General features: G+C 37.1%; 1 long non-coding RNA gene across 1 annotated transcript in view; it reads left to right on the plus strand.

Moving 5' to 3' along the window:
* The window catches only part of LOC110365303 (uncharacterized), a 45,076-nt gene extending 21,947 nt beyond the window's left edge, over positions 1 to 23,129 (plus strand). Inside the window, exons 2-3 of the long non-coding RNA XR_010469858.1 lie at positions 16,701 to 16,824; positions 22,124 to 23,129. This is a non-coding gene — a long non-coding RNA (uncharacterized LOC110365303). The remainder of the gene's footprint in view (positions 1 to 16,700; positions 16,825 to 22,123) is intronic.
* The last annotated feature ends 3,028 nt before the right edge of the window (positions 23,130 to 26,157 follow it).

Below are 26,157 nucleotides of genomic sequence, written 5' to 3' on the forward strand. Positions count from 1 at the left end.
ATTTAGAACTCTCATTTCTAAATCCAGTTCCTTCTTTGAGTCACTGATTTCTCACTGCCTTTGCAGACTGCCTCACAAACTGGACAAGCATGATCTCTGTTTCTCTTCTTCAAAACACATTTGTCTGCTGTCTCTAGTTTTTTTTCCTTTGAATTCAGTGCTTAAAGCTTTTGCTTTAAACTTCTTTCAAGTCTCCATTCAACTTACCTACTGTTATACCCATTGCTAATCACTTTCTAACAGCCTTTCCCCAAAACATGTCCTATGCTATATCCATACCTTCTCTGCTTGTGCAATTCTTGATGGTAGATTCCTTAAACTTATATTGTTACCTCTTTCTGATTTGTTTTATTAGACATGGTTTAAAGCTCCCAGTTGCTACAGCTCATTTCTTTTTTGTTGTTGTTTTATTCATTTATTTATGTATTCCCCTCTATTCCCCTTCAACTCCTCTTTTTTTTTTTTTTTTTTAAATGTGTAGTTTCTTGTCAGTTGTAAGGTTTCAGGTTTACACTTCTTCCCTAGTACTCTTTGTGGGAAATCTCATGTCCACATGTGGTATTACTTGCTAAATACCTGTCAGTAACTTAGTGCTTTACTTCTGACCACTGTCACATTTCTTCAGTGCTGTATCTCCCACATCCTGGTGTTAGTCCTCTATAACTGACTGTCAGAGTAAAATCATCAAAGGTAAACCAAATGCACCTATCTCTCTGGAGATGTTCAGTTCTTTACTTGTTCAGATTTCCTCATACACTGGGAAATAATGGGTTGTTTCAGGGGTGTGGGAGGATTGAGTGTTGGTTGTGTGGGGTTTTTTGTTATTTTCAAGCAGTTTCAAGGGCTACTTGAGAGAAATTAAAAGCATTTCCCACCTCCTGTTTAAATACACAGGTATATTTCTCTATAAAGTAATCTATTTATTCACAATAAAGGGCAAAATCAAGTAGTGTGCTGCTTTAAATAAAACCTTGCAACACAAATTAATCCCCCACCTCCTAACACTCCCACAAAATGAAAGAACATTTCTCTCTCCTGCCCTGTTCTGCCCAGGAACAGGAACTTGAACCCTGTAAGGGCCTTTTACATTTAGGTACTGCTCAGTGAGTTTCGTTAAACTACAGTCTCATAAGAGTTATGGGGACATTTGATCCAAAAATCTCAAGAGCAACTGAGATGGGAGAGAAGGCTTAGGCCAGTGTTCGTATCATGTTGCCTTTTTTTTTAATAAAGGGAGCTATTGACACTTTGAAGTATCATGAGGACTTTTAAAGCTTAACATGGGAGTCCACAAAATTATTTTCTGAAAACCAAGTGTGTAGCAGTAAACATGACATTTTTTAGAACAACTTGTATCTGCAGATCCTTTCTAACTGTGTCTCGAGTGGATTTCCAGCCACTATAGGGTGGTGTCTTTGAAGTTCTATATTGAGTGGTGCCTTCCAGATTAACAAAATGTAGTAAAGAATACATGAGATGATGAAAGTGAGGGGAAAAGTGTGTTGATAGATAGAGAGCAGAACATAATGCTTGATTAGGGAGAACAAAGGAGTACCTGACATCCAACATTTTTTTCCTGAATGTTGTTCTGTGGTGGACTAAATTAGTTTGATTTTCTTTGCTTGCTTTGCTTTGCTTTGTTTTACCAGTGCCATCATATTAAAAGTCTCTCAGATTAAGTTCCTTAGGAGGATAGTCAGTGTTCAACTCCCAGACATAGATTTTTCCTTAGACTTTGTTGATCAGGTGGAGAAACTTTTTTTTCACATTGAGTAACAATAAATTATTCTTTATAGGAGTATAAGGAGCCCTATTTTGCTACCATTCCAGACTTCTTAACAGACGGAAAGTCATACATTTGAAGAGTATTGAACACTACCTACTTGGATAGGTCTTAAGCTATTTCTATATTCATCCAGTATCTTGTTACTAAAAACTGACATCAGAACTAAGAGAGACAAATGTAATATGTAGTCTGACAAGAGATATGGTGTCCCATATCCACATGGTTCCCAAACCCCATGGGTCCAAATCTCCATACCCTGTTGCTCCAACACCACTTGGGGGTAAGGCGGGAGGTGTAGAGGAGTTGGGGATAAAGGACTGAAGTTAAGGCTGCGAAGCAGAGGGATAAGGTGTTTTAGTTTTTTGTCTCTGTTTCTTGCTATCCAACTACATTTTTAATTAGCAATCAACTAAATCAGTTTTCCCCAATTTGAGTCTGTTTTGCCTGTGGTGGTAACTGGTAAGTGCTCCCAGTCTTTATCTCAGTCCATGAGTTTTTCCAAATTATTTTCTTCACCTCCTGCTCTGTTGAGGAGGGACTGGGTAGGGATTTGACAGGCAGGCAAGGTCAACCCACCACAGTGTGAAAGCTTTGCTCAGTGAAGTTGAGGGAGATAATCATAAAGGGTACAGCAGTAGCCAGGAAAGAGGCATAAAGCTAGAACAGCTGTTCTAATAAATTAAACTTTTCCCTAGGCATTTTCACACTCTTTTTACTTAAGATGTCAGTCACACCTTCCAGATGCATCTCTTCTAGCTCTTCTCCCTCTGGGATACAGGACAAAAAATATAGTGGCAATATTATGTTGTTCCACATGTAGCTGCAAATGTCCTGAACAGCTCAGAGAGGGAGTAAGGGCTTGTGTAAGAAAAGAGAATGACTCCCAAAGCTTTATTAAGTATTAGCAGGCTTGATATTTGAACATGATCAACAACACTAAACTACCAGAACACATATAGCAATGGTGCTCTGTATGCTTTTTTCAATAACTTTAGCAAAACTGTTTGGGGGAGGGGGTGGTGGTTTGGTTTTGGTGGTGGTGTTTGTTTGTTTGTTTTTAATTTAGACTTAATGTTGAGGATATGATACCAAAACTAGACTTTCTTAATTATGATTGTTCATCAACCCTCTGGCATCTGCAGGTTTTATTCTGTCATTCTTGCATATTTGGGCGAAGCATTACAATGTCACCAGAACATGTACTGCCACACTTGAGCTTGCGGCAATTCCCTTGAATGCCCTTTTTCTTTTTCTTTTTTTTTTCTCCCCCCTCTGCTTCGCTAATAAGGTTGCAGTTATATCATGATGTTCTGGAAACACATAGCAGCTATACCTGTCACTGCACTGGTCATTATCTGTTAGCTTCCTTGTCTGCTAACCTGCTGAGCTATCAAGCAAGCTTCTACTATGAAGATTTTGAAACGATACACTTTTGACAATATAAGAACACTTTATTCCCATTACATGTAGCCTTAAGTATAGACATTACTCATACCAATACTGTCATTTATTGACAGTGTTGAACTGTCAGTGATCTAGTTAACACAGTTAGGTGCTGCAGCTTCAGTTGCCAGACAGAAAGACATTTTGCTCATGGAGCTTTTTATTAGATTTTGATTTTATACACTGGACTAAAGCCAAAACACAGACTGATTTATGAGAATAAATTAAAATAAAAAACAAACAAACAACAACAACAACAAAAGAAAAAAACAGAACAAAATTAAAAACCAGGAATGGTTAAATGTTTACACAATGCTTCACAGAATTTGGAGATAGAGCAGAGCTTGTACCAAACTGGGGAGTTGAATTCAGTGAGTGTTTTTTTTTTTTTTCTTTTAAACAGGCTTACATCTATAATTTTGAAACTGTTGAATATTAGTGAACTTCAACCTAATGGAAATAATAGCTTCAAATTAGACCATTTAAAGGCCCTGTTAGAATTAAATACAAGAGATTCATAAGATTCTTCATTCTGGATTCAGAAGGTAATTCTGTAGAGATTTGTAAAAAAACCCCATGAAGATCTGTATGAACGCAGTATGCATGGAAACATGCAAATATCTCTTTAACAGGGGTTAAGAATGGCTTGTGTTGGTAATAGATAATAACACCTCCAGGACACTGCTTCCAGGATGACATTCCTAGTAATAAAATGGAGAAACATTGTCTGTATCAAGGTAAGAAAGCCTGTACCATGGTAGGACCACACTATGGGTGAAGACTTGACAGCTGCCATGTAGTTTTTTTCTTCCAGATTGTATGTGTGAACCTGGGCAGACAATTCATATGCATTTGTTGGTGCTTCTCAGTGCAGAAAGTCATCTTGATTAAAGATTTCAATAAAAAAAAATAAACAAACAAAAACCCCAAACCAACTAACCAACCAAACAAACAAAAACACAGCAACAAAAACCAGTATTTTCCTGCAATTCCAAACCTTTAGGGTCTTGATGTTCCAGAAAGACATACTTGCTGTCTGACTTTAATAAAATTCCTAGATTCTAGAAATTGTAAAAATAGAACCACACCTGACTTTTAAACTACTTAGGTGTTTTGGCACTTTTACATTCCCTTTCTAAAACAGGGTTCACTTTGTTCATTGTTTCAGAGTCTTTAAGATATACTTGGATCATTTTTTGTCACATCTATTAGACTCCTGGATAGCAAAGTGTAATGTTCTTTTTTTTTTTTATTTTAAACACAAGCTTTTAAAGGAAATACCAAATGCTGAAAGACAAATTGCACTTTCATGTAGGAGTATAAAGCCTAGATGCTTCTGAGTGCTATGCAAGAGCCACTTTGAGCCTCTTGTTGCCTTTTTGAGGCTTGTGGCTTAGTCCATGAATAGAAGCCAAACACAATGGTAATCACTGTCTAAATTTAGAAAAATCTACATTTAGGTCTCTCTTCCTACCCTATGTTTTCAATAAATTTAGGCAAGTTTGAATAGTGCTGCTGCTGTTTTCCACAATGCTCCTGGAGTTCTTTTGAGTGGTACATATCCAAGACTTATCCTGACTGGTGGGAAGAGACACTCACACAATCCTCTCACGTGTGGATGTGTCTGAACAAGAAGAAATTCCCATCATGTTTGTTATAGCCAACCATAAAGGCTAAATTTACCTGCCCTCTTTTCACTGCACTCCAGGAAATTGCAGAGGTGCAATGAGCAAAGAATTCACAGGGTTTTACCTAAGTGCAATGAGAAGCCTGTATAGTCTAATAAATATATTTTCATATCAAATAATCCTTTTTACACTTGTGCTATTTCTTCAGTGGAAATGCAGACAAAATTTAGGAGCAGACACATCAAGTGGGATGCTGAATTGATGCTGCCTCAGCCTGTTCTTGGTACCACTTGTGCAGCCATCTGTCTTCCAGATGCTGCCTTTTCAGCACAGGGGAGAGAGTCTCTCACCACAGACAGTAATGCTTCAGCTGTGCAGGGATGGGAATAGATAGATTTTAGATCTTTATATAGGGGCAGTATCTTTGTTCTTCACTATCTTTAGCCATGAGACATACAACAGTTCTTTGCCTAAAGTGGAACAGCTAACTCACTTGTTATTTCTTTTTTCAAAACTGTCTTTGTCCTCCACTATCAATAATCTACATCAGCAAAAAACAATTTTAAAAACCACAGAAACAAACAGAAACACTTTCTGAATGTGTATGAGAGCTTCATGAGAAACTCTAGATAGCAAAAACTAATCAAGGGAAGGGAGAGAAACTGGACAGGGTAAAAATTCATACATTTTAAGCTCCACTCAAGCCATGTCATTTAATATTCCTTTTACACTATTTCCATGCAGATAATGCTCATTGTATACCATCAGGACTTTTAAAGCTATAAGAAATGTTCAGAGATTGTGAGAACAACAACAGACTATTTTTGGCAGGTTGTAATGTCATAATGTCCTTGAACATTGTATGTTTATTTTCCTTCCAGTTTTATAAGGTGTTGAGGGATTTGTGCAAACCATATCTGTTTTGTAAAGCTACAGCATATCTGATAGCAAAACCCTCATATTTTTCCCAAGTCTGTTTTCCGTACTATAGTGGGCTTTGTGTTTCAGAGAGGATGTTCTAACAGCGTAGCCTACTTTTATAGGAATGTTTCCTGGTGTGCATTTCCATCAGCTGTCCCTTTAAATGTGGCAAAGTTAAGAAATTGCAGCTATAAATTAGCCATCTGGTAGCTGATGATTCATTTCTGTCCCTTGGAGATAGCAATTTTGTTTTGCTTTTCCTTAAACCTGGGCTTGCATGTGATCACAAGAGAAAAAACTTTCAAGAGGATTCACAGAGTTCAGGACTACTGTCCTCTTTGACATACTCTCTCCTTTGCAAAAGCTCTGGTAGTGGCCTGTGTTTCTGGGGCCAAATCATTTCCATGTGTGAGTGAAGCCGTTGTGGGTTTGGGCAGCCATGGATTTCAAAGCGTTTAGTTCTGATCTCCTTGACATTAGAGTTATTAAATTACGCTGAAACAGAGCTGTAAAAAGTTGCCTTACCTGCCTGTTCACACTTGCAAACACCCTGCATACTGATGAAGATAGCAACTCTTCCACTCTTTTGTGGCATTTTTTAATAAATATGAGGGAAATTTAAAACATCACTGGAAAGGGTTTCACTTATTCATATTCTCTGTCCTGTCCAGCCTGTTAGTCTTTGAAAAATTAAATGTGAATGAGGGAGGACTAGGATTAGATCATTTGTCAATCTATACAGGTCTTTCTTTTATAGCAAAATGTCCCCTTGTTATTTTAGAACTGTTAGCATACATAAAAAAAAAAAAGAATAAGAGTTCTAGTTCTGCATTAATGGAGGAACCGGATATTTGTATACTAAAAGGTGATAACTACTGAAGAAGATATAATTAGAATGTCTGGAAAGAGGGGGGAAATGGTATAGTAATTAAGGTTGAGCTGTCCTTTAAATTCATCTCCATAACATTTAGATGCATTCATTAACTCAATACATAATTGGGAGGCTTGCCATTAATGCAGTGTTTATCAAATTACTTCCAATCATTGGTGTATCTTGATGATGCCTGGCAATCCAGTGTATGGGCATCAATAAAATGCTAACTATGAAATACTAATTGTAATCACTCCATAAGGTCTAAAAAGAAGCATCACTGTTTAAATTAAATTAAGTTAATTTTATTGACTTAATTATTGAAGGATGAGCTGTTCCAAGCTGTAAAATTCTGAACTGACATTTCAAATTACTTCCATACTTATAATTAATGCCAATTCTTCTAAAATCAAAGACCACAAACAAACAGAAGATGGTGATAATAGGTCATGCAAATTAACACACGCTTCCTCACCAACTGTGGAAAAATGGTTTGTTTAAAAATAAGTTATACCACTTTTTTTGCTTTTTAGTAGAGGAAAAAAAAAAACAGATTGTCTATAATCTCAAGCTGTTTTTTAAGTAAGCTTGCTCTATTTGTCATATAGTCAGATAAAATACAATTGCAATAGGAGCTATGTGTTAATAGCTAGGCAAAATATGTAAGTAACACAACATGATCTGAATTTATTTTCCTGTCCTTCTCTAAGATCTCATTTCCTAATGTCTGGGCTCACAGCTAACCCTAAGGCAGTATCTTTATCATTAATCTTTTCATTCATAAAAGTCTAGAGCATTAAGAGTGTAATGAATAGTCTGAGTTGAAGGAAATGTTGCTTTCCAAAGCTTAGAGATATTTAAATAAACCTAGAATTGTTTTCTACTGCATTAGGAGGTATTTAACCCATTTTTGGCTTCCACTTGTAATATTAAATTAATTAATTGTAGTCATGCTTATGAACTTTAACAGGTTTTGTTTACAGTTAACTGACTGATTTGTAAAATGATTATGCAAGCAAATTAAGTTTTATATTCAGAGCTTTGTTTTGTTTTACACAACAAAGAATAACAGGGCAGTTTGGAGGGGATAGGGTGGACATGTGGGGCACTGCTATGCACGTATGTTGGGGCTGTGGCGAGGTTTTGGTGCCTCACAGAAGAAGTAAAGGTTGCTTGCTGGCTGCAGGATATTTAAAAGACATATTGCTGGGTTCTTTTATACTGCCAGTTATTGCATCTGTGCATACGAGGATAATCTGACTGTTTTTCAGGTCAGGTCTCTTTAGCACACAACTGAAAGCTAAGCTTTATTCTTAAAGAGATACTAACTGGGAGAAATGGGACAGAGTGAAGATAATCTAGGCAAGCTAAAATCTAATTTTTGTCAAAATGTGTGTTGAGATTAACTAAAACTGTACCTGTTCTGGAGTATTTCAGAGTTAAACTCCTATGAGTGTATAACTCAAATAAGGTATCTCCAAAAACCCTCAGACATCTTCAAATCTGTACCAAACGTATTTCTAGTTCTTGACGTTTTCACCTGTCAATATTATAAATTAAATGAAAGGAATGTGATTGAGTTTCCATTACTCTGCAATAATGAGGTGAAATTATATTATGAGAATGTTTTCCAGGTAAGGTACAATCCATTATAAAAGTGAAAGCCAAGCCTTCTTTAACTCTTAGTATACTTTGATTTGGAGAGGATGGCTTCAGGCTATGGAGAAGCAGAAGTTATTCAACAAAACATCAAAAGTTTCAAAATCCTGTATTTTTTTAAGTTAAGTTAGTTAATTATGTTTACTGTAAAAGTTATTCTGATGGTAGTATACTCTTATGCAAAACCAGACATGTACAGGTTCAAGCCATCAGCATTAAATGTTTACAGCCTTGTAATGACATCAGAGGCTGCTTTAAGACAGGATCAAAAAGCTATGTCAATGTCTGTTGAGCTCAGCAGACTCTCAGCAAGGCTTTTACTTACAGAAATCTAATACCTAAGGGGAAACTGCAAAATATGTAGCAATCAAAAAAAACAGAATTGTTATTCCTGCCTTATTATTTGTAGTACCTTATCAGATTTGATGAAATATGCTTCATTTTAGGTTCCCAATAAATTTATTTGGGCTATATCCTGTGAGGTGTTGGCCTTTAGATTTCCCTGTGGTTATACCATAAATCCAAATGTTTGTGTAAAAATGTAGCAACTTATTTCAAGAAGGTATTTGTTTAATATTGCTCTCACACCCCAACCTCATTTTTACAGATAGTTGTTGATTACTACAATTACTACTGTTAGTAAGTTGTGCCTCATTTTTTTTTTTTTTTTTAACTTTTTTACTCCTCTAAGAGCCACATCACTCTGATATACTGAATTTCTGCTGGATTATTTGCATTCCAAGACTTAATAATGGTTTAGAGTAGGATATCTAAGATGTTGTGATCTAGTCTAAGAATTTTAAAACTTTTTTTTTTTTTCCTGCATGATTTCATTCATTTATCTGTTTTAGCACTGCTTTTAAACTGCTCTTGAGCTGTTCCAATAGTACTGATGGATTAGGATTGGAAACATAGGGGTGACAGCCACCTTCTAATTGAACTTATAATAGCACAGAATGTTTTATTGCAAAACATTTGATCTTTGATAAATGGGTCTAGGTTAACTCAATTATTTTATTAGAAAATTTCTGATCAGTTCTACCCAGAAAACAGTGGACATCTTGGCCAGCCACAATGCCATGCAGAACTCAATGACTGAATAAAATGAGAAGCATTCATTCTTGCTTTCATGCTGCTACATTGCTGGTGATGTGCACCTGTACTATCTTCAGCCTTGATATGCCACTAATGTGTTTAGGGTACTTCACTACTTAGTAACTTCAGTGGCCTCTGTCTTCCTAAAGCATCTGCTACTGGGTTGTTTGATTATTCAGTTATTTTCCAGATGTGCAGAATAATATTTTTCTTTAGCAACACAAGTACCTATATGCGCGTCTTCAGCTGAAATCTGAGGAATTTTCTCTGTAGAGATCCTTCTGCTCCCTATGAGAGGCTTTCAATCTTATCACACTGTGATTACCAGAATTTCTTTTTTAAATGTGCCAGCACATTGTTCCAGAAGGCATTCCTCCCAGGTTGGTATCACCTAGGCTGTAGGTAGCCTCTACTTCATAACTCAGGTTATCAGTGAGGAATGCGGGCTAGTTTCAAGGTCCCCACTGATGAGGTCCCTACTTCTACCAGGCTGACTACAAAATTTGTGTGGATAACTTACACAAATGCCTGTATAAGTTTGCCTAGCAAACACAAATTTCAGTTGGACTGTGGATGACCAAATCACTAGAGCAGAGTAAAAAAATTTCTTTTTCTAGTGACTTTTTTAGAAAGTGACTTTTGCCACCTTAAAATTCTGCAGTCATCACTGGTCACTTTACCTTCAGCAACTATCATAAATATCAACCATTTGCCCATAAATGGAAACAAACACCAATGACAACACCACCACCACCACAAAACAAACAAATAAACAAAACCAACAAATACCACAAACAAACAAACAAAAAACAATAAAACCGACAAAAAAACACATTATAGTGGTTCATCTAGACTAGTTTTCCAGTATCCTCTTCCAATTCCATGTTGTTGACTAAAAATGATTGGTGACATCAAAGATGGCTTCCTTTTATGGAGGACCTTATAGGAGCTAGATGATCAGCCTCATCTAACTCTGGACAAAACAACTATTTAGACTGAAACTAGAGAGTAGGCATCTGTCATTTTAATGCCTCCTGGCTGCTCTGTTAAGAGTAATCGAGGTAGTTGGGCTGTTGATCTCTACAGGGAAGACTGGCTCCTTTGTGACAGGGAAAAATGACGCAGCATGTGTAAACAACTACCTGAATGAAGTGGGAGTGGGGAAGGCAGAGATAACAATGTAGAAAGCAATACTGCATGAAAGGATCTTAGAGCTATCACGAACTGCAAGCTGCATATTTTGGGGTGGGGGGCAGAGCTGGTAGCAAGAAAGCATTCAGCTGTATGGACAGAAATGCCTAGGGAGGTATTTATGCTGCTCTGCTTGTGTTGTAAAAGTGGGATTAGTAGGTGAGGGAAGGCAAGGATGCGAGGAGTGGAGGGGCGTGGGTTCGATTCTGAAATCTGGGGATAGACCAAGTTCTAATAACTGTAACAAAAACAGGAGAATGAAAATAATGTCTTTGGGTGTTTATTGGTAACTTTACAAGTTCATACTACTTGGATTATAGTGAGGACACTATTGGGAACATATATGGCAATTCTCTAGCTTTGAGAGAAGGAAATGGAAATATCTAATGGACATGAAAACATTGAGAAATATCTTCCTTGTGGTATAAGAATTTACTGTATGGTATGACATATTACACTGTATATTAACTGCAGAGATCTTGTAACGTTTAACTTTTCCTCTTGAAACACTACATAATTTCAAATACTTTACCTTTGATTCTCCTGCGACAAAATGTGAAAGATTTCTAATGAAACTTCATTTGCCTCTTAGGAAAATTACTGTTTTAGAAAACAGTGGAGGTAGTAATGATATTAGATGCACAAACTGTCAGTCAGAACAAGAAAAAACAAAGCAAGCCAAACTTCAGATTGACACACTATAAACAAGCAAAGCTGTTGAAATTTTACAGCAGTGAGAGACACACATATAAGATTACATCTTGGAGAACAGGAAGATGAACTTACAGCTACAGTGATTAATCTTTGCCTAGTGGAAATGCTGTGATCGAGGACTAGGGTGGGAGTTACAGAACTCAGCATTCTCCTCATCCTGGGTTATGTTAAAGCTTCTGGCCAAAAGCCTGTGGAATGAGTTGTTGCTTTCAGAGAGCCAAGTTCACTGTGGAGTGAAGGACGTAGCTGAGTTCTGATAACACTGGTGACTTTTATGCCTGTGAAAGTATTTCTTTAGTAAAATACTAGTAAAAATTATTGTCTTGGACCTGCTGTTGCATACTACCTGTCCTTCTCCCTTGCCACCCATCTGTCTCTTGCCTCACAGCAAGGCCCCTCCTTCCTTCTTCTTGGGCGTAGGCTGGGGTGTTTACCACTGAGGCTGAGTGAACACTATTCCAACTAGCCTGGGAGGTTTTTGGCTTTGACTGTTAGCAGGATTCAAGTTTATATTCTTAGGAAAGTTGCTTAAATTTAAAAAGTTGTTAGTGCACTAATTTCAGTTTCCATGGGAACACTGATAAAATGTTTCATTTCTTCCATAATTTCTTCTCATTATCTTCTGGAAGATAACTCATCTCCTTAATTTTCTGGGCATCTAGGCACTTATTTCAAGCAATGTCTTTTTTCTTTTTCTTTTCTTTTTCCTTTTTTTTTTTTTTTTTTTTTTTTTTTTTTAGGAGAAAATTTTGGAACCTCCTGTGTCTCACCACAACTAACTTTATATGTCACTGGTTAGAAAAAAGGGTGTACAGAATTCATAGTTTGTGGGTTCAAGTTGTGAGATAAGGAAAAGTGGAGCAGAATTACAGACTGAGTAGGTATTCCTTCTACACTGGAGTGGGAAGCCCTTCCATGAGAGACATGATATAAGCAACTGAAAGGAGGGGAATATTCGTGTGTTCAAGGGACACAGAAGTAGCACATCTTGTCGTGATATGTCTGTGCAGCTCCAGAAAGCTATGGGATCTCCAAGATCCCAAGATTTATAAGGAAGTATGAGACATCAATCTGCCATCGTTTGATTGCAGGGCAACAATAAACTGTGGCAAATGCTTTGTTCACCCCCTCCTTCAGGGTTGGACCCTGAAGCAAACCAGAACTGGATTCAAGGATGCAGGCTCTGTCACTAGGCCTTAGTTAGACAGTTAGACAAAAATAGATCCAATCTGTATCTGAAATCTTTTTTTTGTATGACCACACAAGGTGTACCACAAAACTTCTGCAATGACGGTCCTGTTTCTTATGAGTTATTTATGTTAAGAGACTATTATTAAGTCAGACAACTGTCTGAAAACCTTGACGTATTGATGCTTTTCTATTTGAGAATAGCAGTGAACCAAAGAATGAGAATAGATGAGAAAGACAATAAGAATTTCTGAGAATACATAGTGAACTATAGTAACTTTTACATTGTTTTATTTTTATTCTTATTCTATTTTGTTGCGAGGAATTTTTGTATTAGAGTCTTTTACTAGTTTAATTTATCTCCCCACCAACAAAATAAACTCGGGTTTGATACTGGAGAAAAGTAGCTAGAGAAAGTTGAAAACATAGGGAGAAAGCCCAAATGGCAAGGTTTGGGCAGGGGCTGTAAGGGTGGATCTTGTGATAAGACAGCAGGAGCTTCCTCCATGTCCAACAGAAACAGTTTTAGCCAGATACAAGTTGGACCCACCCCTGGCCAAAGCTGAGCCAATCAGTGACACAGCTAGTGCCTCTGTGATAACGTATTTAAGAAGCGGTAAAAAATTACTCACAGCAGCTGTGAGACAGGAGTGAGAAAATGTGAGAAAAGCAACCCTACAAACAATAAGGTCAGTGAAAAAGGAGGGGGAGATGGAGTTCCAGGTGCCAGAGCAGAGATTCCCCTGGAGCCCGCAGAGAGGACCATCTATCCCAGCCAACCCCAGGACATTTCCCTAAGACACTGGGCCATACCAGCACCTACTATAAGTGCTGTCTTGCAGAAATTAAATTCACTGTAATGATCTAATGTAATGATCTCTGGAACAAGGATGTTATATGCAGCTCCTCTCTATAGTGCAACTATCTGGAGTGCTGTGAGAGGTCTTTTTTTTTTTTTTTTTCTCATTTTATTAAGTCTGTCTGAAATTCTTGCCTCTGCTACATTGAGTGCAGTCTAGAGACTTGACAGTATTTTTTTGGATTTGCTGCCACAGGCTTTTCTGCTATAGTGACTACTGTACTTTTCCCAGTGTTTATGTTTTTGAGGTATGTGTCTCTTGAAAGGTGCAAACGCAAATGATCCACAATCAGCTTTGTCCAGTCAAGTCCAAGGCAGAAGAGTTACAATATAAAACACTGGAGTAATACAGACAATTCAGGAAAGAAGCTGGAAGACTGCCAACGTAGTACAAAAGTTATGCATGAACCTTACACATACTGAAATAGAAAGAATTTTATTCATTTTAAAAGCTCATTTGAGAATTTGCACCAACTGGACAGCTAAAGTACAGATTGTGCTATATGATCACAGGGTATTATAATTTAAACAAAAGGAACAACAGCAAAAAAAAACGAGTTGATAAAAAATCAAATCTCTGTCTAGATAAGATCTTAAACATCTGTGACCTTCCAAACCTCTTCTTGACTTTGTAAGGGAAATATCAATAAATTAAATATAGAATAAGACATATATTTTCTTTATTAATGATAATATTCAACTCTGAAAGCAACTCTAAATATTTAATAGCAGATGCTCTTCTGCTGTTCCTGTCCTCATTTATTTTTCTTTTTGTTGTTAACTTTCAACAATCATTTCTATTATCTCTTAAAAGATAATTCATGCAAATGATCTATGGTATAGTATCACAGATGCATGGCACCAAATATACCATATAACTCATATATACAAAGATATTTGTATTTTGTTTGCTTTCCTGTACTCAAATCCATAACTACTCTATCATCTGCTATTCTGCCTACTTTCATATTTTTTCCCCTCTTTTTCCCTGTTTATGGCTCCATCTACATATGCAAAACTTTACAATGTTCACAAGTCCAGAGAATACACCCCTTGTTCCATCCTTCAAGAACATTAGCATTGTTAAATGCTGTGTTAGCTCCTTAGGAGTCTTGTGTGGCAAGAATTAATAGAGTACATTTAGGCAATATTCACATCATCTAGCTGTTAAGGAAATTTCTTTCCCCTAGGTTTCACATAACAGAGACTCAGAGATGGATTCCAGAAACTCTTCCTAAATAAATGATTTTTTCATAAGGTACATCATAGAGCAGCTCAAGCTGGATGACTCCTGAAGAGGTACCCTCAGTGAAAAAACAAACTTGAACAATTATACCCCTATAATCCAAACACCTAACCCCTGCTTGTCACACCAAGCCAATTGAAAAATTAGAGTCTGGGGTCTCCCCATTCTTCACTGGATCTCTTCATTTTCATCAGGCGGACCACCAATCAAAGTCTTGACATTCAGTTGCTATTTTGCACCTGCACCTGGAAAAAAAGAAGTTCTTGACAATAAACAAAATATTCTTCTGTTTCTCATCTTCTTTTAGGTGGTGTTTTGTTCCTTATTTCCAGGGATACAGCTCCTCTTATGTTATATCTTGAAGATGTTGAGGCCTTTTTTTCAGAAAATTCTAAAATTCACAGCTTGCAGAAGTTATGCTAAGCAAACTTACTTATGCTAAGTTAATTCTATATAAGAAGTTTCTAAAGTTCTATAAGAAGCAGTATACCAAATAATTAAATAAGTTAAGGCAATATATTCCCTAACATAGCTTCAGAATGCCAGTTTAGGTGCTTTGAATCTGGGAATATCTACTGCTCTGTGTTGACTCCTTAAAAAAATAAAAAAATAAAAAAAGTAATAGAGCAAAACCAACCTTTCACTCTAAAGTGTATATATGGTGCATTTAATTTCAGAAAGTGAGTTTCCTAAATAGAACTATGATTTCAACTAGGTGGATATAGAGCAAAGGGATTATGACTTTGTCTCACTCCATAAAATTCTACAAGTTCAACCATTCACATGTGACCTGGAATCAATTCATATACTTTATTTTCTTTTTGAGATAATAAATCCAGTCCTTTCAGAGAAGCAGTTGGATGCATGCTGGGCTTCATATTATTATGGGCTGAGGTCTACCTCAGTCACTCACAGCTGTTACATCTGGAAGGGTAGGTAGTCACTGAGCCAGACAGAGTACACAAAGGATTCAATGAAAATCCCTGTGCAGACTTCAAGTGTTGCTTAATCTATGGTTTGTGGTACCTATTTCTGATCGCCACTAGAAAATAAGAAATTGAAACTGGTAGATGAACTGAGTGATGTGTGATACTGCCTGCAGCACAGGAACTGCTCATTATTGCTGTCAGTGGACCGGCAAAGATAGGAGTACATTTTATTGACCTCAGTCCCTCTGAAAGGTATCATTATGGTAATGGAGGTCACGTAAGTACCTTAACTTCACTTACCTTTCAATTTCTTGTTACTTAAGGAAGTATAAGAAGTAGTTTACAATCTCTGGTACTATGTAGAAGCATAACTCTATTTTTTTTTTAGCATCACTTATTTTTTTATATTCTTCCATCACGGATTATACCACTGTATCACCACTTTTAACTAACAATACTGTTGAATTGTTAAATCAGGACTCCAATTAAGCCTTTCACAGTTCTTTGTGATAAAATAAGCTTTCTGGGTTTGGAAGGGGAGGATTACTAGTCAGAAGAATGGGCTGAATTTTTAGCCTGATGCACACAATTTGTGTCAGTTTTTATATGTGGAAAAATGCACAAGAGAGCCTCTCTTGGCCCCTCATGAAAGAAGAATAGGCTCCCCTCAGGCATGTCCTCCTCTCCAAAGCATGCAGGGCAATGTGGGCCTCACATAGGAGTTACTGTCAGAGCTTTGACCTAAGGAGCTTCCATGAGCTGAGAGACTCACTCATTCAGAGCGGTTCTGACAATGTGTGGAGTGGGAACTCCACTGCTTTGACCAAAACTGTCACTGCTTGACACCCATAAGTGGTGCTCCTCATAGCCAGTGTGGAGATAATAGTACTGTGGCCAATCTTTTATTGATGTTGTTCCACAGAGACGGGAAAAGTCAGTGATCTCCCTGTACTGAAGATGTGCCAGGTCCTAAATGCAAATTCCCTTTTTCTTTTGCAAGATAAAGCATAATGTGTGCAGAAAGCTGAACTCTTTTGTTCTATCATTTGCAATAAAACCAGGAGGTTTTTTTTAGATAACATGTTGGGTAGACAACAGTTATTTAACCCTAACATCATTCGCTTCTGGTAGTAAAAGATTTTATTACTTTTTATGTGTACTTTTCTGTAGGTTGAAAAAGTGACTGTGAAATATTTCTCTTTCATCTGGGAAACAAGATACTTGTGTTCCAAAGAATTTACAGAGCACACAACACTAGATCCACTATGACTTTACACAAGACTGATCTTCCTGGGTAAGTGTGCTACTTTGCCACCTTTGAGTATACATATTACTCTGTTATTATGGCCTATTTGATGCTGGAATGTTTCTAGAAGCTACTGCTGTTTACAAACAGGGTGTAATATGCTGTCAAAGACTTGTAAGTCTAACAGAAATGTGAAGATAACTGTTGTTTAAGATCTTATTAGTTTATCTGCAATGTAGACATTTTGTTTCTAAACTGATATAGAAAATATTTTGCAAAGGTATTGTAGCTTAACTATCAAACACTATATACAACTATATATACAAAAAAGATTTTCTTATGCTGTGCGACTTAATCTAAAGTCTGGAACTTGCATACAGATCAACCCTCCAAACTACAACCAATTTCTTCTTATAATCTCTCCAAGGGTCCTATAGACATTGAAAGTCATTAGGATGCATTGCTAACATGAGTTTTAGTTGTCTTTCTTGAAGGTTTGACACGTAGCTGGTTGCATCCTCCCCGGTCGACTGACAAAGATTTGTCTCTGTCTTATGACCAGAATGTCAGTTCACATTAAATACATACATCTGCTATAGGTTTGACTAAATGGTAGGTACCACCTCAGCTGATTAGGCCAGAGCCCCACAACTACACCATGAAGAGGAAGCAAGAGACAGCAGTGGGAGACTTCCTGCTGTGGGGGATGGAGATTGCTGTCTGTGGACCCAGCTTGTTCTCCAGGAAGTTTTGCTGCTTGCCAGGGGCTCAGAAAGGACATAATGGAGAGGCTGCTGAAGCTTGTTTGGCCCTCAGATAGTTGCTCCCACTGCTCTCCCACATGGGCATCAGCAGTACAGCCAGGAGAGACCCACAATATGTCAAGCATGACTGTATGGCTCTTGGGGAGAGGATGTAGGTGCCAGGTGGTGTCTCTCCAATTCTGCCAGTGAGGCAGAGGGATTTGAGGAGGAGTGGACAGACCCTGTGTGTTAACAGTTGGTTGCATACCTTGTGTCAGCAACAAGGTTCTGGATTTTATAAGCATGGGACCTTCTGAGGATGGAGGACTATTTCAAAGAGATGGGATCCACCTGGCCAAGTGGGGCAAAAAGCATCTTTACCAGCAAGGTGGCCAGCCTCTTGAGGAGAGTTTTAAATTGGGAGCCATGTGGGGAGGCATAGGATGACTAATGATCAAATGAGGAAGTCATGGACTGAGTTGATAAGTGTGTGGGGTGTGAACAGAAGGGATCTCATGATCAGCAAAACAGGTCTGAAAGACGCCCACTTCAAGCATATGCACAGAAATAAATGTGGAGGGGACAGCATGATGGGGGAAGCTCTTGTGCCTTTACTGAGAAACTGGTGCAGTTGGGTGCCTCTCTGAAGTGCCTGTACACTCACAGATGGAGCATGGAGAACAAACAAGAGGAATTAGAGGTGCATGTGCAGCTGCAGGGTCACCATCTCATATGCATGGCAGCAATGTGGTGGGATAGCTCACACAACTGGAGTGCTGCCATGGATGGGTACAGGCTCTTTAAGGAGGATAGGACAGGGAGGTGAGGAGGGAAAACTTTGTTTTATGAAAAAGCAGCAGGGAGCTCTGCCTTGGGAGGGGCGATGAGCCAGCTGAGAGCTGATGGGTCAGGCTGAGAGGGCAGACCAATGTGGGTGAGACTGTGGTAGGTGTCTGCTAGAGGGTCCCTGATCAGGAAGAAGCAGCTGATGCTTTTGTCAGACAAGTGGAAGCTTCACCTTCACAGGCTCTAGTCATCTTGATGTTTTGAAAGCCTGGAAGATTGTTACTACACCATCTCCTGTATGAGGAAAGGGTGAGAGAGTTGGGACTGTTCAACCTGGGGAAGAGAAGCATCAGGGTGGATCTCATTAATGTATTATATATAAATACCTGAACGGAAGGGTACAAAGTGGATGTAACCAGGCTCTTTTCAGTGGCTCCCAGTGGCAGAACAAGAGGGAACAGGCACAAAAAGAAACACAGGACACTCTGTAAGAATATCAGGGAACGCTTTTTTATCATGAGGGTGACTGAGCACTGGAACAGGTTGCTCAGGGAGGTTGTATATTCCTCATCTTTGGTCATACTCAAAAGCCATCTAGATACAGTCTTGGGCAACTGGCTCTAGGGGGCCCTGCCTGAGTGTGAGGGTTGAACCAGATGACCTCCAGAAGTCCCTTCCAACCTCAACCAGTTTGTGACTCTATGAGTCTGCAACTTAAGTTAATTGGTATAGTTTTAGTTGGTCTTAATTGGTATAGACAAGTAGATTAATTGTATATAATGCACCAATGTTATGGCCATGCAATTGAGTCAATATTTGAATAAAAAAACTTTGCCTTTTATATTTAAATGTAAAAAGAACTTTAATCTCAGGTTTTGGAGCTGAAATATGCATTGTTGTCTCCTAGCCTTCCCTCATGGATTTGAAAAAAATAATCATTCTAATGGAAGTGCTTGCAATCTGAAAAATTTAAACAAGTATGATAGGCATATGCTTTGAATGTTCACAGACAAGTGCCAAAACATGAAACCTGTGATATAAAAATGCATATCTTTGCTCTGAAAAGCTTGTGGGGGACCTGGAGCACAAGTCTGATGAGGAGCAGCTGAGAGAACCAGGGCTGTTTAACCCGGAGAAAAGGAAGCTGAGGGGAGACCTTATCGCTGCCTACAACTACCTGGAAGGTGGTTGAGGCATGGAGGGTGTTGGTCTCTTTTCCCAAGTAGCAAGTGACAGGACAAGAGGAAATGGCCTCAAATTGCACCAGGCAAGGTTCAGATTGGATATTAGGCAAAAATTCTTCACAGAAAGGGTTGTGAAGCACTGGAACAGGCTGCCCAGGAAAATGGTGGAGTCACCATCCCTGGAGGTGTTTGAAAGGTGTTTAGATGAGGTTCTTAGGGACATGGTTTAGTGCTGGAGTTAGGATATGGATGGACCAAATGACCTTGAGGGTCTCTTCCAACCAAAATTATTCTATGATTCTGTGCCAGGGGTATACCTGTGTGGAAGTTTATCTCGTACTGATAGGGGACTTGGACATAAAAATACATTCAGAAAAATACAGGGGTTTTGGTCTTTTTTAAAATAACGGCTTAAAAAAGAAAAGTTAGACATAGAAAGATACTAAAGTAACAGCTGCTTCAAATTAAAAGGGTATTTCTCATAAGATTAAGACGTTTTTGAAAATTTGGCATCAATGAGAGATATTTATTTTTCTGTTTTTCCTTTGGTACTAGTGATATTCTTAAAGTATTCCTATAATGTATCAAATATCATGTGAGATTTTCTTTATATAATTATCCATGGACACTGTACAGTTATGAAATTTAAGGAATATATTTCATCATTCTCAGCTTCAAAGAACAACAGATGGTGTTTGTTGTTGGATTACCCTAGAGAACTCATTTTTTTCCCCCCAAGCTTGAGTTTATATTTGAACTTATATAAATTCCATGATTCGATTTATATTAGAGAAAAAGCAAGATAGAAGCATGCAAGGCATAAAGTGATAATAACATAGACCGGTACATACTATTTTGCTTTAATAGACAGAAATGCTTTTATTCTAATTGAGATGTCCTGCATCAAAAGTGAAGAGTAGTGGTAAGATGTGGACTTAGGAGAGAAAGCAAGTGAAAAAGTACTTTTTGTCAGAGAGCTGGAAACAAAATTGAAAATGCAACCAAGGAAATTGCTTTGTATGACAGATTGGAAGTGCTCCTAGGCGAAGTATGGAGGCAGTGCCTCCCTGTTCAGGTTGTCCTGTCCTCTGGCAGCACTGCAGAGACTAACATCAGTACAGGCACCTGAACAAGAGCCTTTATTTCCATATTAGTTGCCTGTTTCTACGTCCCTGAAGACCTTGTGATGACTATTTTTAAGAGCCAAAATGGTGTAGCTTAGGCTGAAGTGTGGCAAATACTTCAAGAGATGCTGAATCTTCTGCCATTATAAGGTTTATCCTCATGGTGTAAAACTCTCTGGATGAAGAATAACAAAGAGAATCCAGTTCTCAAATCACACTCAATGTCTCAGCTACATTACTAGGGAAACTATCACATGGTTTTGTAGTGGCTAAGTTAATAATTCTGATATCAGGAAAAATGAAATAAATTGATTAATATCACAAGAAGTGGAGAAACTGCATTTGAAAAAAAAAACTCTTTGTTGCCACAGAAGCCATAAAGAGAAGTACAAGTATATCTGAAATTTATGTTCAGATTATTACAGCTGTTAATTATTTTTTTTCTTGATATCTTCTTTCACCTTTTTCCCATTGCCTTCTCTTTCATTTTCTTTTATTTTCTTCTGTTTTCCTAACTGTTTATATAAAATAGATAACACCAAAATTGAATACATACTTTTAAATAACTCTGAAATGAGAAAAAAACCTCTATATTTAAAATAAATTAAACACAGTAGAATGTTGGGGTTATTTTGTTTTTTATTGTTTTCTTTTTCCTTTTTTTTTCTTCTCTCTTTTTTTTTTTAATGTGGGAAATAAATGTTGTTATTAATGGGTTAAACATGAGTAAGATTAGTGTCCTAGTCTAACCAGTGTGTTGTCATTGGTGATATGACATTTTTCCATTCATGATATAGATGTGTTAAAGTGACATATGACCAGTCTTGAATTTTGAATTAATGTAATTCCCTGCATATACAATATATTAATGCCTAGACATATGCTGGTTGACTTTGTTTTTACTTTCTTTACAAACTGAAAACATCATAAAACTGTCAGGCATACTTGTGGGTGTCTTCTTTTAATAACTGTTAATGAACCTATCCTGCTTTGTTTCAATTTCTTTTCTCTTGTTTAAATGTTTTCTTAGTCTATGGAGGATTATCAAGTATAACCTATGTAGGAATGAACTTAGAGTAGAACACATTATTGCTGAAAATATGACGTTTTGTTTTGAATATTCTTTCAAATATTTGTTAACATTTTCAATATGTGCACCATCTACCTGTTAGCAAACATCAGTAATTTTCATGAAACTTGCTTCTGCTTGCTTAATTTTTAATGAAATATAACCCAGCTTGAGAATATTAAATAATTGAGGATCCAGGTCTGCTGTTTCACATTTGCCACTGAAAAAAAAAGAAAACCAACGAAAAAAGAAAGCAATATGTGCAGCATTTACAATAATGTATGAAATTAGACTTCATCCTGTTTGTGCTCATCTTATGCAAAGCAGCAGGGTATATGTGCAGTTTGTGCTTTCTCTTTGTGTCTCATGCAAAAAAAGCAGTGTGGATCCCACTCACAAATCAACCTATTAATGAAGAATATTTCTTCTTCTTCTTTTCAGAGTGTTTGGGAGTTTTCTGCCATCTGCCAGTTGTTACTTTCTTGTAACATTCTGGAAAATAAAAAATATGGAGAAAGGAAAACAAACATCTCTGTGTAGGTAGCTCTGTATTCTGCCTAGTCAATCAATATATTACAATGGAAATGGATGACACCATGAATTCCTCTCATGTAGTTGTATGCTTAAAAGAAAAGTATAAGGTAGGTATGCAAACTGAAAGGAAAAATAATACTATGTGTTGAAGGGCAGAAACCAGTTTGGGATCTGAATTTTGGTTTTACATACATCCAGGAGAACAGAAGGTTTAATGATTACTTCCTCTCTTGTCATTTCCAATTTGCCAATTTAATTCATCTTTCGTCAATAGTTTATTTAGTTAGATTTTTTCCTTTGTTTGAGCTTGGGGTATTTCAGGGTGTTTCCTGCTGGCTGTTCAAATTGTCTCCAAGAAATGAGGTAACTGGAAGCTAAATTGGCAATGCTTAAGACTGCTATGAATATGTGTGTTCTGAGGCTAAAAAACTTGCTTGGTTTGTTCTTAAAAATTATGAAGGGCAAAACTGGTATTTAGTAGATTGTTTAGCCTATTGTCATTTTATTAACATTGTGGGTGTTTTTTCTGTTTTTTTTTAATTGTTTGTGGGTGAAAATAATATATATCTCAAAGAACAAATAGCTAGCTCTCAAGTTCATCAAATAAAATATACTGAATTGGTTAGAAGAATGTATTAGTTGAAGCATCTAAGAATGTATACCTTTCAAGACCCAGCCACAACTGTAAAAGTACTCTTATTTTTCTGACTGTGATGTTAAACAGAGTCTCCAACACAGCTAGCGGGAGAAGGTCTTTGTTTTCCATTTTGGTTGTCACCAGTCCAAAATTCACTTCATGAGGTGGGGTTGTGGAAAGAGAGGGAATACCACTCTTCTTCCTATTACTTACTATAAACCTGTTAACCTGTTTTGCTCATTACATAGCTCCACCAGTTTCCTTCAGAATAACCTTTGTGACCAGAATCAAGTCTGCAATAAAACAACATGACGCTGTGCACAGTCTGTCTTGGCTATAGTTAATTCTCATGTGTTACATTTCAACATTCTTATGGTTTTATATCAGAAACAGTTGTTCCTTGCATTCACTTTTAGATTGAAACAAACCTCTGGTGTTTGTATGTTACATTTGTATGTTACATTTGTGTGTTGCACACAAGGGAAAACACGTCTAAAAATTGCATTATAGCCTAAAGGCTTCTGAAGAACTGCAAACACAATTACCAACAAGAATCACAGAGTGACACATTTAGGCGACTGCTGAAGTTAAAAGAAAGAAAATCACAACTAGATTATGCTTTAGAAGCAGAATTTATGAAAGGAAAGAAAGGGAAAGTTGTGTTAGGGCCATCTGACACCAAGTATTTTAGTGTGCATGTAGCCTTTCCAGCACACAGTGCCTTGCTTTCCCTCTCAGGTAAAGTACCATGTTTTGGAATAGTTTCAAAAGTTATTACATCTTGTTTCATGATGATGGGGATGGTGATGTGAAAACAGTTTAAATCCAAACACCATCACAATTGTATTGCTGTCCTTTCCATTGCTTTTCATATCCTAAACTTGGTACAAAACCAAAGCTGTAATCTTTGGAACCAAAAATACAATATTTTGAACAAAAATTCCTATCTAAATAAGGAAAATGTGAAAATATTGGGTCTGTCAGTCTCTGTCTATCTACACTGCAAATTTTTTTTGATCCAATTGGAATACAAATTCAGGCCTAGACACCTCAGTTATGTAGAGAATACAGTGCTTTTTCTATGCTTTCTCTAAGGTTAATTTGACAGTTATTATTGTAGCTTAATTTATCCAGAACTTAAATTTGCCAACCATTCATTTAGTTCTGTTAAATCTTACACTTATGTAAAGGTCCATTCTGGCTAATGGGATATACCTTTTCACTCTTTGAACCTTTCTGAACCAATAATTACTGGCATTTGGGTTGTACCTGGTATCAAAACCTGCATTTTGTGATGTACTGAAACTTACCTTTCTATCTGGAGACTATGCAATATAAAGGTGGTTTCAAGTCCTGTGTGGCTGAAGCCCTGAGCAGCCTGATCTAATTCCAGAGCTGACATATCTTTGAGCAGGAGATTGGATCAGGCACCTTCTGAGGGCATTTCCAGCCTGAATCTTGTTACATAAGACAGCTTAAGAAGATGCAATTTATTAACAAACAAGATGTGAACTGACATTATTGAAGATATTAACTTAGAAAATGAAAATGGGAAACATAACCCTAAAAACTAGACTTTTGCTGTGCCAAGAGAAGCATGCTAAACAGTTCTGCATTTCGGAAGGTACATAGAAGGGAGCTGGGGTGGGAGGAGGGAAAGATACTTATATATTTTTCTTTTTTTTTTTTTTTCTTTTTTTTCCCAAAACCTGTAATAAAAGGACTTAGCTTGAATTTGTATACACTGGAATTTAGCTGTCAAAGTCCAAAACCTAGACCTGAAATACCCTCTTCAGCTTCTACTTAGCCCTTGAAAAGCCTTCATTAATTTTACAATGTCTGTGTCTGTCAGTTGCTTCCCTTAATGTCAGTGAACTCAAAAGAAAAAGAAGTATCACAGATATTGAGTATCCACAATTTTCATCTAAATAGAAAGTGTAGAAAAAAGCCTTGTAAGTGGAGATTTACTCCGCCCACTTGACATGGGAGCATCCTTTGTTGGCTACTAGGGAATTTACCCGCTCCAAGTACTCTTAGAAATGCTCTTCATTCAGGATAAACTCTAACCGTAACTTGAACAGTTCTTAAAATCAATTGACTGAAAGACATAAATCGATAGGAATTATGATCCTTTTATTCTAGCATCCACTTAGAAGCTTATTCTATTTTTTAAGTAAGATTTACAAGGTCAGCTGTATTTTGACATTTTAAACATTTCAAAAGTAGATTCTAGTATATGAGATCTTGTTGTAGTAGGAGAGAAGGAAAACAAAAACCCTGCATGCAGAACTTCGATGGCAATTCTAATGCCAATAATTTACAATTTTAAGTGTCTGGCTTATGGTTGCTATCATTTTTATTTTTCAGCTTTATAAAGATCACAGTTTCTACAAACATTATGTAATATTTATCCTCCCTGAAAAAGCTATGTGTGATATATAAAATTTAAGGAAGAGATTTATTTACTTTTAAAGGTGAATTTTCTGTAAAACAAACAAACAAAAAAGTTTTCTCTAATTAGTCTGTACATTTCAAATGGAAGATAAACAGATCAGATCACCACAATTTTGCTTGGTATTTGTAAATAACAGCTGATCCCGTTTGCAGGGTCTTCTCCAGGCCTGGTAGCTGTCTTTCAAGACAATATTATTTCCAAAGATACCTGTTTAGAGAAGAGATCAATAGCTAAAAGTGAAGTAGATGTTATTAAGTGAGAAGACATAGCCTGAAAAACTACATAAGTAAATCTTTCTATCACCTTTGTTTAGAAGTTTGAAGGAAAATAGTTGAGGCTGGGTGTAGTAATGTACAAAATTACTCTTGTCAACAGTAGTACTAGCTAGTATATAGGAATTTATTGCCCAAAGAAGGTTTTGAAATGGAAGTATATTACCTGGACTTCTGAAATTGGTTACTGCTGCCCTTATTACACTGATACATACTTCTGGACATGGCATATTTGGCTTGAGCCTGCTTCTACAAAATCCTCATCTCCTGTTGGCTTCAACAGAATTGTAAAGATCAAGGCTATCTGGAAATCACGGTTATGAATGCTTCTGTAGGTAAAATGTAGATGCTGAAAACTCTTATGCAATAAGAATATCACTTTAACCACACCATCTAACAGTCCTCAGAATTACTCGATTATATTTTCTCCCAACTCAGAAATCACAAAATGGAAGAATATTTGTATTTCTCTCCTTATCTAGATACCAGCCAGGAATATTCCAGTCTTGTTGATTCTTGGAAGATCCAAATCTAATCCAAATTCTGGATTATAACGAGCACTGGTCATCTCTGGTAA

The sequence above is a fragment of the Columba livia genome, chromosome 1 (assembly GCF_036013475.1).
Source record: "Columba livia isolate bColLiv1 breed racing homer chromosome 1, bColLiv1.pat.W.v2, whole genome shotgun sequence".
NCBI lineage: Eukaryota > Metazoa > Chordata > Aves > Columbiformes > Columbidae > Columba > Columba livia.